Genomic DNA, 15,331 nt, shown 5'->3' with positions numbered 1-15,331 from the left:
TTCCATCAAAGATCCATGCTCTTAGAATTGTAAAACACTCTTTCCAATTAGCTTACCTTCCCCTTAAGGGGATTAGATTATAGTGATGGGTTTGATGTGCTGTCATTATGTGTGAGTGTCTTTTTAGCCTTATTCAAGAAATGTAATTGAGAAATATGGATAAAGTTAAACTAGTTACCACCACCAGCACAAATTAATTTTGCTGTGATTGAGAAACCTATTTGTGATTAGTTAAACATTTCTTATGAGTATTTTCTCAGAATTAACCTTTTTAAAATTGCATTCACTAATTATGCAATAAACCATGCAAACTTCTGTTAGGTAAGCTGTAGGTTTTGGGGATAGGGTTGGGGGTGGGGAGGGGGAAACAAATCAAGGAATTTGTAAATTTGTCAAGCGTTTTATATAATAATCATTTTAACCTAACTCTCTTTACTTTAGTTATCGATATCTTTTGTATAATTTGCATTTCCGTCTGATCAGCTTCACTGTTTACATTTCATTAAGAGCATCTTCCTTTGCAAGGGATTGATTAATAAGTGATCCTAGAAGTTTCATTTTAATTGCAAGAAAGTATCTGGAAAGTGTTAAATTCGATGTATTTTGGTGGATTTTGCATTGTAACCTGGATAGAAGGAACAGAATTAAAGATTTTTGGATGTGTGGATGAAGGATGCAAAAATGATACTGGCTGGAAAGTGGCAGGAGAGAAGCAAGAGAATACATGGAGAGGACGAGGGAAGGATAGTGAACACGGGAGAAAGAACGCTGAGCGCAGTAGGAAAAGAAAGTAATCCAGAAGAAAGTGACAGAAGAAATGATTTGGGGGAAACGAGCAAGACACAGCAATAAGAGGTGGGAGAGAGAAATGTGGGGCGTGTACAGAAGTAGCATGGTATCATTACGGAAATTGGAAAGCAGAGCTGCGCAAAGGAATTTGGGAATTGGGGAGAGGGATAGGGAGGATGAGAAATGATTTTAATGCTATTATTACTTTTGATTAGACTTATGAAACAATCAGACTTCAGTGTTGTTCTGTAGGGTCTCTTCAATAATTGTATTGCTAAGAGGGTCCAATGTCGCATCAATTAATTCAAATAGAGAAAAACTGATCCATATCACCAAACTGATGTCTAATGATTTACAAAGCCTTATAATGGGTTCATTCATTAGGTTTCAAAATTCTTGATTATTTTATCATATACAGTGGAGATGTCATATTAGACCGTAAGAGCGTAAAACATTGGATCAGAATAAGCCATTTGGCTCATTGAGCCTGCTCCTCCATTTCACCATGGCTGATCCACTTTTCCTCTCAACCCCGGTCATCTACCTTCTCCCCATATCCCTTCGTGCCCTGATCAATCAAGAATCTATCAACCTCTGCCTTAAATATACACACAGATTTGACTTCCACAGCTGTCTTTGACAATGAATTCCATAGATTCACCACTCTCTGGCTAAAGATACTCCTCCTCATCTCCGTTCTAAAAGGACGCCCCTCTATTCTGAGACCAAGTCTCCTGCTCTTAGAACCTCCCACCATAGAAAATATGCTTTCCCCATCGACTCTATCAAGGCCTTTCACCATTCAATAGGTTTCAGTGAGGTCACCCCTCATTCTTCTGAGTGCCGGTGAATACAGACCCAGAGCCATCAAATGCTATTCATATCACAAGCCATTCAAACCTGGAATCATTTTTGTGAAATTCCTTTGATCCCTCTCCAGTTTCAGCATGTCCTTTCCAAGATAAGGGCCCCAAAATTTCTCACAATACTCCCAGTGAGGCCTCACCAGTGCTTTATAAAGTCTCAACATTACATCTTTGCTTTTATATTCTAGTCGTCAAAAAAGAAATGCTAACATCACATTTGCCTTCCTCACCACAGGCTTAACCTACAAATTAACCTATTGAGAATCCTGCAAAAGGACTCCCAAATCCCTTTACACCTGAGTTTATTGTGTTTTCTCTCCATTTTGAAAATAGTCAACCTTTTCATTTCTTCTACCAAAGTTCATGACCATACACTTTCTGACACTGTATTCCATCTGCCACTTCTTTGTGTCATGGTCCGGTCTGTGAAGTCCACATTCCAGTTCACGGTCCGGTCCTTCGATCCTTATTCCAGGTTTTCTGGTTTTCCCTTGTTCTGTTGGATGCCTAAATTGAAGTATATGATTCTCATTTTGGGCTGGCTTCATAAATAACTCCTGGGTTCAGCTTGAGTTGCTGGACTGTTCCCTTCCCTCCCCTTCCTTCTGAAGCCTCGCCTGCTACCTTTGCCTGTGTCCTCGCCTGTAACACTGTCAGGTTCAACTGCCAGGGCAAGATCGGGGCCTTGCTGTGCCTAGATAAGGAACTGTCTTTCGTTGTTTGGAACTGTCTCTTTGTGTCCTCGCCTTTGCTTGGTAGGTCCAGCCATTTGCCACTACCTTGAGTTGGGAACTGTCTCTGTGTCCACACCTTCGCTAGGTAGGTTCAGCCATTTGCCGCTACCTTCAGTTGAGAACTATCTCCGTGTCTACGCTTTCGCTAGGTAGGTCCGGCCATTTGCTGCTACCTTGAGTGGAGATCTGTCTCTTAGTGTTCTGTGTATGAATCCCAGCCCTATGTCCTGCTCCCTAGGAGTGGTCCTGACTCTGTGTAGACCACGGGCCCCAAGTCCTGTCCCCAAGGAGGGGTCCCAGCTCCGTGTTCCATGTTCCTGTTTGCCCTCGACCAAGACTCCACATTCCTGTTCGCCCTCGACCAAGGCTCCGCATTCCTTTTCGCCCTCGACCAAGGTTCCGCGTTCCTGTTTGCCCTCGACCAAGTCAAGGCTTCATGTTCTCGCCCTGTCCATGTGCCTCGCCCAGCCCAGGAGTACCTCACTCAGCTTGGTGCTGGGGTTCCCTCGTCCTGTGCTGGGGTTCCCTCATCCTGTCCAGGAGTCTGATGTCCAGTCCTTTTGCTACTCCTCATCCTGTAGCCACATCTTGTTCTAACCTAGATCTGGGGTCCAAGTCCGAGCCAAGACCCAGGTTCCAGGTCCTTGTCCAGTGTCTGGCTCGGAGTCCTTGCCCAGGTTCCAAGTTCCTAGTTCCTCATCCAAGTCCTGCTTTCCTAGTCTAGTCCTAGCCCAGGACCTGCATCCTAGCCACATCCAGGGCCTGTGTCTTGTCCAGCGTCATTTCCTCCTCTCTTCCCTTGCTTGCTTGACTCATCTACTCCTGTTCCTAGTACTTCAGTGTCTGCATATTGCATTTGGGTCCGCCACCAGCGCCCCCTTATGACATTTTGCCCATTCTCCTAATCTGTCTAAGTCCTTCTGTAGCCTCTCACTTCCTGAAAACTACCTGCCCCTCCACCTATCTGTGTATCATCTGCAAATTTTGCAACAAAGCCATCAATTCCATCAACCAAATCATTATCATAAAATGTAAAAAGAATTTTCAATGGAAGGAATGTAATTGGAATATTCCTGCTGACAGATTTAAGCTTGTAAGTGACATTAAATTGACAACCATTACTTTTATGACTCACCACTCACTGTTGTACATAATTAGGGCTCGAAGGAGTAATTATGGGAGAGCTTTAATTAGTCTACAGTTGCTAATATTGTCAGTTTTTATTGCGTCATCAAGGACTTTATAAAAGCTGTTGTAGATTAATGAGGCCCCACAAAATCTGCACCCAGAAGAGAAGGATGAACCATGAGATCCACAATCTGCTAAAGGCTAGATTAAAGGCATTCAACTCTGGTGAGCAAGAATGTTACCTGAAGTCCAGTTATGATCTCTGGAAAGCCACCTCATGAGCAAGGTAGCAATTCCAGACTAACCTTGAATCAGTAAAGTTTGCTCAACAGTTGTAGCAGGGCTTGAATGCTATCAGTTCTTCGAAGGTAAAATCATGTGTAACTCTTGCTTTGGCTAGCGGTTTAATATAGGGGGTGATAGCCCCCCGGCCCGGCCAAATTTAAGAAATCTCACTTGAGTGGATGCTGCACGATGTGTCCCCTGTACAAATCAATACCCTGAATAACAAACAGTACACAATATGCGATTAAACGATTGAGCTTTATAATTCTTACTTTGACTATATGGTTAGTAAAGAAAACAAAAAAAAAAGAAAAAGGGCCCAATTTTATTAAACAGTCTGTTGTGTAATGTTGGAGCTCATTGATAAGCTGGTCGTCAAACATTGACCTCCTCTGATCGTCGCTGCCCTTCAGACCCTCGCTCCAAGTCCACTCTGTCCGGCGGTTTACCAATTCTCTCCGATGATGCCATGATTTTAGTTTCTGATGCCAATGTGCGAGCTTCCTTCAGGAGGATGAAGCTACAAAAAGCATCCAGCCCAGGTGGGGTATCTGGCCAAGTACTGAAGACCTGTTCTAATCAACTGGCTGGTATGTTTACTGAGATCTATAATCTCTCACTTCAGCAGACTGAGTTACCCACCGGCTTTAATCAGGCCTCACTTATACTGATGCCTAAGAAGATTGTGGTAACCTGCTGCAATATCTATCATCCAGTAGCACTTAGATCCACAGTGAGAAAGTGTTTTGAAAGGCTTGTTATGAAACATATCAACTCCTGCCTGAGAAGCAGCTTGGATCCACTTCAATTTGCCTACCAGTTTAGACTTAAATCTAAACTCAATAGTTACTTCAACACACTACGTGAATAGGAATTTGACACGTTTTGCTGGGCCAAGTGGCCTGTTCTTGTCAAAACCTTTCTCATGTTCTACTATTCTGATGGTCACTCAACCCTGGAATATCTTGACAGCAAAGATGTATGCATCAGGATGCTCTTTACCAATTACAGATTGGCACTCAATGCCATCATCCTCTCAAAACTAATCAGTAAGCTTCAAGACTTTGGCCTCAAAACCTCCTGTACATTTGGATCCTTGATTTCCTCACTTGCAGACCCCGGTCTATTCGGATTGGCAACAACATCTCCTCCACAATTTCTATGGGCACAGGAGCACTGCAAGGCTGTGTGCTTAGTTCCCTGCTCTACTCACTTTGCACTTATAACAGTGAGGCTAAACACAACTCCAATGCCATATTCAAGTTTGCTGATTGAAGCACTGTCATTGGCCAAATCAAAGGTGGTGATGAATCAGCATATAGGTGGGAAATTTAAATCTGGTTGAGTGGTGCCACAACAATGACCTCTAACTCAATGTTAGCAAGACCAAGGATCTGTCTGTAGACTTTAGTCAAAGGAAACCAGAGGACTAGGAGCCAGTCCTCATAGGAGGATCAGTGATGAAGAGAGTTAGCAACTTTAAATTCATAGCTTTTATAATTTTGGAGGACCTTATTATTATTATTATTTCTTTCTTTTGAGTCTTTTTCACATTGGTTGAACGGCAAACTTGGTGCAGTCTTTCACTGACCCCATTATGGTGATTTTTCTTTGATGGATTTATTGATTATGCCCACAAGAAGGTAAATCTCAGGGTTGTATACGGTGACATACATGTAATTTGATAATAAATTTACTTTGGTCATGGAACCTTAGAGAGACTGGAAGTTATTTCAATCCTTAAGTGAATTTCAGTGTTAATACCTGTTTTGGATGAACACTAACAAAACCAACAGAAATTCCCAAACTCAATCAAAAAAGCATAAAAGTTCAAAACCAGTGCACGATAATTATCCCCAAATAAAAAGTAGCCTTATTACTGTAATATCTAGTATTGAGTTGAAACAACTATAAACGTAATCTTTAATTTGAAAACAAAATTAAAATCTTCTTTTGTCTTTCTTCATCACTATATTTCCTATTTCACATTCAAAACTTCTCTTAACTTCGTTCATTCTATCTATTCCATTACGTTCTGTCTTTCGCATACAATATTCTGAATTATTAGCTTTGATCTTAGCAGACTGCTCATCAAGTTAACACAGATGGGAAAGCTGTACCAGGTCACTTAACCTATGCACTTCCAGTAAGTGTTCCTTGCTGGTCGAAAGGAACTTTTTGATTTCTTCTTTTAGATGCACCAACAATTGTTTTATCTCGGCAGGTTTGCATCAGGGTTGAAATGGAGTCAATCTACATAGCTGCATACGGCATCTTTTGGAGGGTTTGCCTTGTGGGCCAACTTGGCAGCTGAAATGATAGAGGTTTGTATTAAATAAAAGTGTTGTTTTTCAAGGTCTTCACAGGATTGATCTGCCAGGGAAAAATCAAGAGATAAGGATCGAAAGGAGAAGAATTTGTCAGAAAGGAAACATGAAAGTACAAATGGGAAGTCAGAATTAAATGCAACAGTCCTGAAGAAAGGGAGGCTGGTGAAATCTGAAGTATTCACTGAACCAAAAAAGTTCATGTAAAACAGAAAATATTTTTACACCCTGAATTCCTCAAGCATTTTATGGGTGTTGCCTTAGATTTCTAGATCTGCAGACCTTCTCGTGTTTATATTTTAATCCCTTTTGAATTTCTCGTGTTAATATGTTCCTGCCATTTTGGCAGAGAAAATTTCATACATGCAGAAATGCATATATTTTTCCATTGCTTTTCCAAGACTTCCTCTGCAGCTTATTTATAAAGGAAATAAAATAAAATAAGCCCTCCCCCACTAATGGCACTTATGCCTGCAACAAGCTGAAGTGCTACAGGTATTCATACAACTCCTCCCTCACCTCCATTCAGAGTCCCAAACAGCGCTTCCAGTTGAGGCAAAATTTCACCTGTGAACCTACTGGTGTTGCCTATTGTGTCCAGTGCTCCCGATGCTGCCTCCTCTGCGTTAGTGAAACCCATCATAAATTAGAGTACCACTTCGTCGAGCACCTCTGCTCCATCCACCAAAAGCAGAACATCCCAGTGGCCAAGCATTTTAATTCCTGTTCCCATTCCAGTTCCGTCATGTTGGTCCATGGCCTCCTTTTATGCCAAGACTAGGCTACCCTCAGGGTGGAGGAGCAACACCTTATATTTCATCTGAATACCCTGCAACCTGATGTCTTGAATATCGATTTCTCTTTCCAGTAAAAAAATTCCCTCCTCCTCCTCCCCTCCTTCTATTCCCCATTCTGGCCTCTCACCTACCCATCACCTTCCCCTGGATCTCCCCCTCCTTTGTTTTCTCATATGTTCCACTCTCCTCTCCTGTCAGATTCCATCTCCTCCAGCCCTATGTCTTTCCCACCCGCCTGGTTTCGCCTATCACGTTCTAGCTATCCTCCTTCCCTCCCCCACCTGTCTAATTCAATTTACTACCTCATCTTGAATGCTAAGTGATTGAATCTTCTTGACAACCTCCTGCGCAGGAGTGGGGGAAAGGTAAAAATCTGTTTGGCGATAATGTGCTGGATATGGAAGCTCATGAACTGGTAGGTGAATACAAGGGGTGTTCTATCCCTGTTAATGTGGCGGGAAGATAAGATGAGCACAAATATCCTGGAAAATGGGTGAGATGCAGGTATCAAAGTCATAGTCATAGTCATACTTTATTGATCCCGGGGGAAAATGGTTCTCGTTACAGTTGCACCATAAATAATAAATAGTAATAGAATAGTAATAGTAATACTACTATTAGTAAATAGTAAATGGTAATAGTCATGGAAGTAATAACCAGTAATAGAAAAGTAATAGAAAAATAGTAATAAATAGTTAAATAGTAATATGTAAATTATGCCAGTAAATTATGAAATAAGTCCAGGACCAACCTATCGGCTCAGGATGTCTGGCCTTCCAAGGGAGGAGTTGCAAAGTTTGATGGCCACAGGCAGGAATGACTTCCTATGACGCTGTGTGCTGCATCTCGGTGGAATGAGTCTCTGGCTGAAAGTACTCCTGTGCCCACCCAGTACATTATGTAGTGGATGGGAGATATTGACCAAGATGGCATGCAACTTGGACAGCATTCTCTTTTCAGACACCACCGTGAGAGAGTCCAGTTCCATCCCCACAACATCACTCATCACTGAATGAGTTTGTTGATTCTGTTGGTGTCTGCTACCCTCAGCCTGCTGCCCCAGCACACAACAGCAAACATGATCGCACTGGCTACCACAGACTCATAGAACATTCTCAGCATCATCTGGCAGATGTTAAAGGACCTCAGTCTCCTCAGGAAATAGAGACGGCTCTGACCCTTCTTGTAGACAGCCTCAGTGTTCTTAGACCAGTCCAGTTTATTGTCAATCCTACCACCAAACAAGTCTTTACCTCATCCTACCACCATCTTCCTCCTTCCTTTCTAGTTCTGAAGAAAGGTCTCGGCCCGAAATGTTGACTGGTTATTCACTTCCATAGATTCTGCTTTAGCTGCTGAGTTCCTCCAGCATTTTGTGCGTGTTCCTTTGGATTTCCAGCATCTACAGACTTTCTCATGTTTAAAATAACCAAGTAGTTGGTTTCATATACTGACTATTTTTGGAACCAACATGAAGCATTTCTAGTAAGTTAGTTAGCAGTTTGGTTTCTACAACAAAATAAGCTCATGTCATCTTAATGAGATACAAGAACTTTTTAACTGGTTAACCACCTATAGAGTTCTTCAGATTGTATGCTACAACTTCATAATAAGACCCACAAATACTGTTATGTTTTCCAATGTTTTTATGGCTCTTCATGAGATGAGGGGGCAAAAACAGTGAAATATAATTGAAAGGGATATTTTCCCTTAAGAAAAATAATTTTGTCAAACTTTTTCATATTTTTGTTGGGGGTGCAGTATATTTGTATGATTGTAATGTTATAGGTAGTAAATTGAATTAGACAGGTGGAGGGAGGGGAAGGAAGATAGCTAGAAGGTGATGGGTTAATGTCACAACCCAAGCGTCAGATTAAGTTAGTGAACTTGTTTTGAGATCTATTTTGTGTAACAAACAAATCAATCATTTTCTCTTCAATGCAAAATGTTTTAAAGTAAACCCATTCCCTATAAAAGAGGAATTGCTACAGCTTTTTTATATAGTTATCTATGTGGTTGAGAACTTGTCTCTACGAAGTTCTTAACAAATCTAGTTGCAGTATAACTCATCTAATAACTGCACATAATCCATTATATGTACCAGCCGGAGTTAGATATAAAATAGTATTTTATTTCCTGAAAATTCCATAATTTTTAAATAAGCTTATTTTGGAATATTAAAACTGGAAGGTTCCAGCTTAAGCAACATACCTTCTATAGTTCTACAATTCAGTTCAGATCATAATTAAAAGTGGTTTCCTTTTGCTTGCTTCAGAGCAAAGGCAGCATCTGTGGAAATTATGTTAACAGCTTTTAATACAGAGAGTAGTATAGCAACTTAATTTATTACCCTTGCTGAGATTTTATTGATGGATTTGGCAAAATTTGTAAATATTCATTTGAATGCTGCAGATTCTGATATAAGAAAATCGTAACTTGAACTAATAGCGATCTAAGTATGTGTGTTATTTTGTAAGTTTCATTATAGAAACAATAACATTTAAATGTCCATTAAAAGTGAATTGGTACATTGTTCTACAATTCATTCTTTTACGCTTACTGAGCTTTAAATAGTTTTTTTAGTTACACCCATTAATTTAAAAAAAACAACTGAACCTTCCACTTGCTTTTATGAACTGTATGAAGCAGCACAATAGTTCTGAATATTTTTTAAAATATACTATACCAAAATATGCTCTCTTCAATAAAGGATAATGGTTAAATATATATTTTTAAAACATACAATACTGAAAATATGCTTTGTTCAAAAAAGAGAGATATATAATTAAAGTTAAATATCCATTCTGGCCTCAATATTGCAGTTATACAACTAACTTGAAGTGGTGCCTGTAATTTTTGGCTGTTCCATTATAATAGAATATTGCCAAAACTTAAAGTGGGTAATACTATTTTTCAGCGTACCAAACTCTCTGTTCTTGGCTTGGTTCAGATATCTAAAATAGTTAAGTTATTTTTTTATTGCCGTCTTGATTTAGTTTTTCCGTGCTTGGCTAGGTTGTAATTCAGATCTACTGAACAAAGCTGACAACTTTTCCTTTACTATTTTTTATTGGAATAACAATCAGAATCAGGTTTAACATTACCAGCATATGTTGTGAAATTTGTTAACTTTGCGGCAGCAGTACAATGCGATACATGATAATACGGAGAAAAAAACTGTGAATTACAGTAAATAAGTAGTGCAAAAACAGAAATAAAAAAGTAGTGAGGTAGTGTTCATGGGTTCAATGTCCATTCAAAAATTGGATGGCAGAAGGGAAGAAGCTGCTCCTGAATCACTGAGTGGAGCAAATTACTAAGCTGTAATTTAGATTGTCTTTTAAGCGTGTTTAATATTGTTAAATTATTCATACCAAATGCAGAAATCAATTTTTCAGAGTTAGCTATGACTTCTCTTAAAATTGAAACTGTTGGAAATTTATTCAACAATGAGCTGCATTCCACCATGATTTGATGCTTAAGTTTCAGAATTTGGTATAAGAAGTGTCCAGTCCCCCAATGTTAAAGCAATTCATTGAAATGTAAAGGACCCTCTAAGGAATTATTATACATTCTAATAATATCTGATTGGAAAATTCAGCAATACTGGTCTAAAGGATGTAAAATAGTTTCATTCTTGCATTCCTTGCTTTTTTAACATAAAAAAGACACTTGCACTTCATTTTTAGGGGAGGGTTGTAGGGAGGTTTACCTTTAAATTTAATTTTGTTTATCTTTACATTAAAGAGATTGTTCAATTGATGTCAGGTTATCTAATTCCATTCTATCTGGATTTTGATTTTTCAATCATTTGTGTTCCTCTAATGTTCCCATCAGTTCTACTTGCATTGATTAATTTTTCAGCTGCCCTTCATTGAGTATTTCATTACTATAAGCAGAAATATGTTTTGGATATCAAAGGTCTTGCTACTTTTCTGAACCTTGAGTTGACAATGTGCAAGAAAGCACAAGCAGGATTCAATAGAAACAATTCTTGCCTGATTGCTATCAGCTTGTAGATTTCATGACGGTGGATATCTGAGTTTGCAGATGAGCTAAGGTTTCAAATTCAGCTATTTACTTACTTACTTACTGCCTGTTACACTGTTGGATTTATAATGGAGGGGATATAACTGAAGTGTGGTACTACTCTACTTTTTTGGAGAATTTCTGTACGCCTTCACTGCAGCGTAAAGGAAGAAGGGTAAGGAAAATATAAGTCAACATCTTCTGCAGAGCAGCACAATTAAAAGAAACAAAATTCAATAATTCAGAAAAAAATTAGACAATCTCTAAGTTAGTGTTTATATACACATGTTCAATCATTCAGAAAAATGAAGGTCTTCTGGAGATCAGAAAAGAAAGCCCAAACCAAAAGGAAATTATAATAGTCTGACCCATGTTGAAAATATCCAAAGGTGGCTAAAATCAAAGTGCAACTTTAAGGGCAAAGATTTAGGTCACAAGATCACAAGATCACAAGACAAAGGAGCAGAAGTAGGCCATTCGGTCCATCGAGTCTGCTCCACAACTTCCCCATGAGCTAAACTATTCACCCATCTAGTTCCAATTTCTGGCTTTTTCCCCACATCCCTTGATACCCTGACTAATTAGATACCTGTCAACCTCCTCCTTAAACACCCTCAATGATTGGGCCTCCACAGCTGTATGTGGCAACGAATTCCACAAATCCACGACCCTCTGGCTAAAAATTTCTCCTCATCTCTGTTTTAACTGGGCATCCTCTAATTCTAAGACTATGGCCTCTTGTCCTGGACTCACCCACCAAGGGAAACAACCTTTCCACATCTACTCTGTCCAACCCTTTCAACTTTCAAAACGTTTCTATGAGATCCCCTCTCATTCTTCTATACTCTAATGAATACAATCCAAGAGCCGACAGACACTCCTCATATGTTAGCCCCTGCATTCCAGGAATCATCCTCGTAAATCTTCTCTGAACTCTCTCCAACATCAGTATATCCTTTCTAAGATAGGGGACCCAAAACTGCACACAGTATTCCAAATGAGGTCTCACCAGTGCCCCATAGAGCCTCATCAACACCTCTTTACTCTTATACACTATTCCTCTTGAAATGAATGCCAACATAGCATTCGCTTTCCTTACTGCCAATCCAACTAGGTGGTTAACCTTTAGGGTATCCTGCACGAGGACCCCCAAGTCCCTTTGCACTTTCGATTTTTGAATTTTCTCCCCATCTAAATAATAATCTGCCCGATTATTTCTTCTTCCGAAATGTACAACCGTACATTTGTCAACGTTGTATCTCATCTGCCATTTCTTTGCCCACCCTCCTAAACTGACTGCAACCTTTCCGTTTCTTCAACATTTCCTGCTCCTCCACCTATCTTGGTGTCATCCACAAACTTGGCTACAAAACCATTTAATCCATAATCCAAATCATCAATATACATCGTAAAAAGAAGCGGCCCCAACACCGACCCCTGCGGAACACCACTAGTAACCGGCAACTAATCAGAATAGGATCCCTTTATTCCCACCCTTTGCTTTCTGCCTATCAGCCAATGCTCCACCCATTTCAATATCTTTCCTGTAATTCCATGGGATCTCATCTTATTAAGCAGCCTCATATGCGGCACCTTATCGAAGGCCTTTTGAAAATCCAAATACACAACATCCACAGCCTTTCCCTTGTCAATCTTATTCAAGATTACCTCAAAAAATTCCAATAAGTTGGTAAGGCAGGATCTTCCCTTCATGAAACCATGCTGGCTTTGGCCTATCTTGTCATGCACCTCGAGGTATTTCATAACCTCGTTCTTGAGGATTGACTCCAATATCTTTCCAACCACCGATGTCAGACTAATAGGTCTGTAATTTTCTCTTTGCTGCCTCCTTCCTTTCTTAAATAGGGGAACTACATTTGCAACCTTCCAGTCCTCCGGAACCATGCCAAAGTCAATTTATTCCTGGAAGATCATTTCCAATGCTTCCACAATCTCCAAAGCCACCTCCTTCAGAACCCGTGGGTGCACCTCATCCGGGCCAGGAGACTTATCTATTCTTAGTCCACTTAGCTTCCCAAGCACTTTCTCTCTAGTTATCTTGACTGTACCTAATTCTATTCCCTGATACCTCTGGCTATCAGGTATATTGCTCATGTCTTCCACTGTGAAGACTGATGCAAAATACTCATTCAGTTCCTCCGCCATCTCTTTGTTATCCATTATAATTACTCCAGCATCATTTTCAATCGGTCCCATATCTACCCTTGTCACTCTTTTTCTCTTCATATATTTAAAAAAACTCTTAGTATCCTTTTTTATGTTAATCGCCAACTTCCTTTCATAATTCATCTTTTCTTTCCTAATGACTTTCTTAGTTTCTTTCTGTAAGTTTTTAAAGGTCTTCCACTCCTCATTTTTCCCACTAATTTTTGCTTCCTTGTACGCTGTCTCTTTTGCTTTTATTTTTGCCTTAACCTCTCTCGTTAGCCACATTTGTGCCATTTTTCCATTCATGATTTTCTTTTTTCTTGGGATATATTTTTCCTGCATTTTCCTTATTTCTTGTAGGAATTTCATCCAATTCTGCTCTGCCGTCCCTCCACTTAGTTTACTCTTCCAATCGACTTGGGCCAGTTCGTCTCTCATACCACTGTAATTTCCCCTGTTCCACTGAAATATCGATACACCTAATACCAGCTTCTCCTTTTCAAATTTGAAACTGAAGTCAATCATATTATGATCACTACTTCCAAAAGCTTCCTTTACCTCCAGCTCCCTAATCGCCTCAGGATCGTTACACAGCACCCAATCCAAAACAGCCGGTCCCCTGGTGGGCTTCTGGACAAGCTGCTCCAAAAAGCCATCCTGTAGGCATTCTACAAACTCCCTCTCCTGAGATCCAGTACCTTCCCGACTTTCCCAATCCACTTTCATATTAAAATCCCCCATAATTATCTTGACCTTGTCCTTCTGACACGCTTTTTCTATTTCCAGCTGCAACTTGTAGCCCACATCCCGACTGCTGTTTGGAGGCCTGTATATAACTGCTATTAGTGTCTTTTTACCCTTGCCATTTCTTAATTCTACCCATAAGAATTCTACCTCTTCTGATCCTATGCCCCTTCTTTCTATTGATTTGATATCGTTACTTACCATCAGGGCCACGTCGCCCCCTTTACCTACCTTCCTATCTTTCCTATACACTGTGTATCCTTGGATATTCAGCTCCCAATCACATCCATCATTTAGCCATGACTCGGTGATGGCCACAATGTCATACCTTTTAACCTGCAGCTGTGCAGCAAGTTCATCCACTTTATTCCTAATGCTGCGTGCATTTAAGTACAGTACATTTAGATCAGTATCTGTTGCCACTTGTGCTATATATCTATTTTGCAGCAAATTATCCTGTATATTCACCGGCCTGTCCTTCTTACTATCTTTGCTGCACAGTATTTTTGACTTATTTCTATTTTCCTCTTCCTCGATCCTAACACCTTGGTTTCCTTCCCCTTGCCAACTTAGTTTAAACCCTCCCTAACTTGCTTCTCTAGGAACTAAGGGCACAGCCTCAGAAAAAGGAGACATCTATTTAGAACACAGATGATGAAAAATGCCTTTATCCAGAGAGTGGTGAATCTGTGCAATTCATTGCTACATACAGCTATGCCCACCAACTCATTGGATATACTTAAACCGGGGGTTGATTGGTACCTGATTAATCAGGGCATCAAAGGTGATGTGGAGAAAACAGGAGAATGGGGTTGAGAGGGATAATAAATAAGCAATGATGGAATGACAGAGCAGAGTTGATAGGCTGAATGGCCTAATTCTGCTCCTCTATCTTACAGTCTTAAATAAAACACTAGGTAATTCAATAGTGCTCCTGCCATGAGATAAATTGAAAGGAGTTTAAGATGGCACTACTGAAGATGGGTGACAGCATACTGGTGGTTCATAAAGCAAGAAACACATCTAAATACTTCATTAATAACACTTTGTCTGTGGAATATTGTGGTAAACTAACACCACAAACAATCTAGAGGGGAGAGAAGGTGAGGCTGACTCGAGGGTCGAGGCCTGCTTGTGTGTGAACAAAGTCAGAGTGAGTTTGAGGCATGCTCGAGGGGAAGTGGTTGGAGTGATGTTGAGGCATATTTGAGATGGAGTCGGAGTTGGGGCAGGCAAAGTGGAGAAAAGTCGAAGCAGAGGAGTTTCAGAGCATGTCCAGCTAAACAGAGAGCGAGGTTGGATCGATCTAAGCACCAGGCCGATTTGGAAAGGTCGGGTACGGGCCAGAATATGGCAGTGGGGTCCAAGGCATGTTGTGGTGGCAGGGCCCAGATCTTAGTGCGGGGAAGACACGGTGCTTGGATAATTTAAACACTGGGCCAGATGGACTGAAAAGGCAGGGT

At 40.3% G+C, this 15,331-nt stretch overlaps 2 long non-coding RNA genes across 3 annotated transcripts in view; one reads left to right on the top strand and one right to left on the bottom strand.

The window, feature by feature from the left end:
- LOC140202942 (uncharacterized) overlaps positions 1-15,331 on the top strand; it is a 59,585-nt gene that overhangs the window by 587 nt on the left and 43,667 nt on the right. The window contains exon 2 of the long non-coding RNA XR_011887240.1: positions 6,027-6,126. This is a non-coding gene — a long non-coding RNA (uncharacterized lncRNA). The remainder of the gene's footprint in view (positions 1-6,026; positions 6,127-15,331) is intronic.
- LOC140202941 (uncharacterized) overlaps positions 1-15,331 on the bottom strand; it is a 36,780-nt gene that overhangs the window by 19,484 nt on the left and 1,965 nt on the right. The window contains exons 2-3 of one of the 2 annotated variants that reach the window (XR_011887239.1): positions 9,138-9,215; positions 4,092-6,112 (exon numbers count right to left, since the gene is read on the bottom strand). This is a non-coding gene — a long non-coding RNA (uncharacterized lncRNA). Of the gene's footprint in view, positions 1-4,091; positions 6,113-9,137; positions 9,216-15,331 lie in introns of those variants that run through there. The other variant, XR_011887238.1, reaches the window with a different exon arrangement.

Source organism: Mobula birostris, chromosome 9, assembly GCF_030028105.1.
Source record: "Mobula birostris isolate sMobBir1 chromosome 9, sMobBir1.hap1, whole genome shotgun sequence".
NCBI lineage: Eukaryota > Metazoa > Chordata > Chondrichthyes > Myliobatiformes > Myliobatidae > Mobula > Mobula birostris.
Note: the sequence above shows the minus strand (reverse complement) of the source record. Positions and strands in the feature narration are given on the sequence as shown.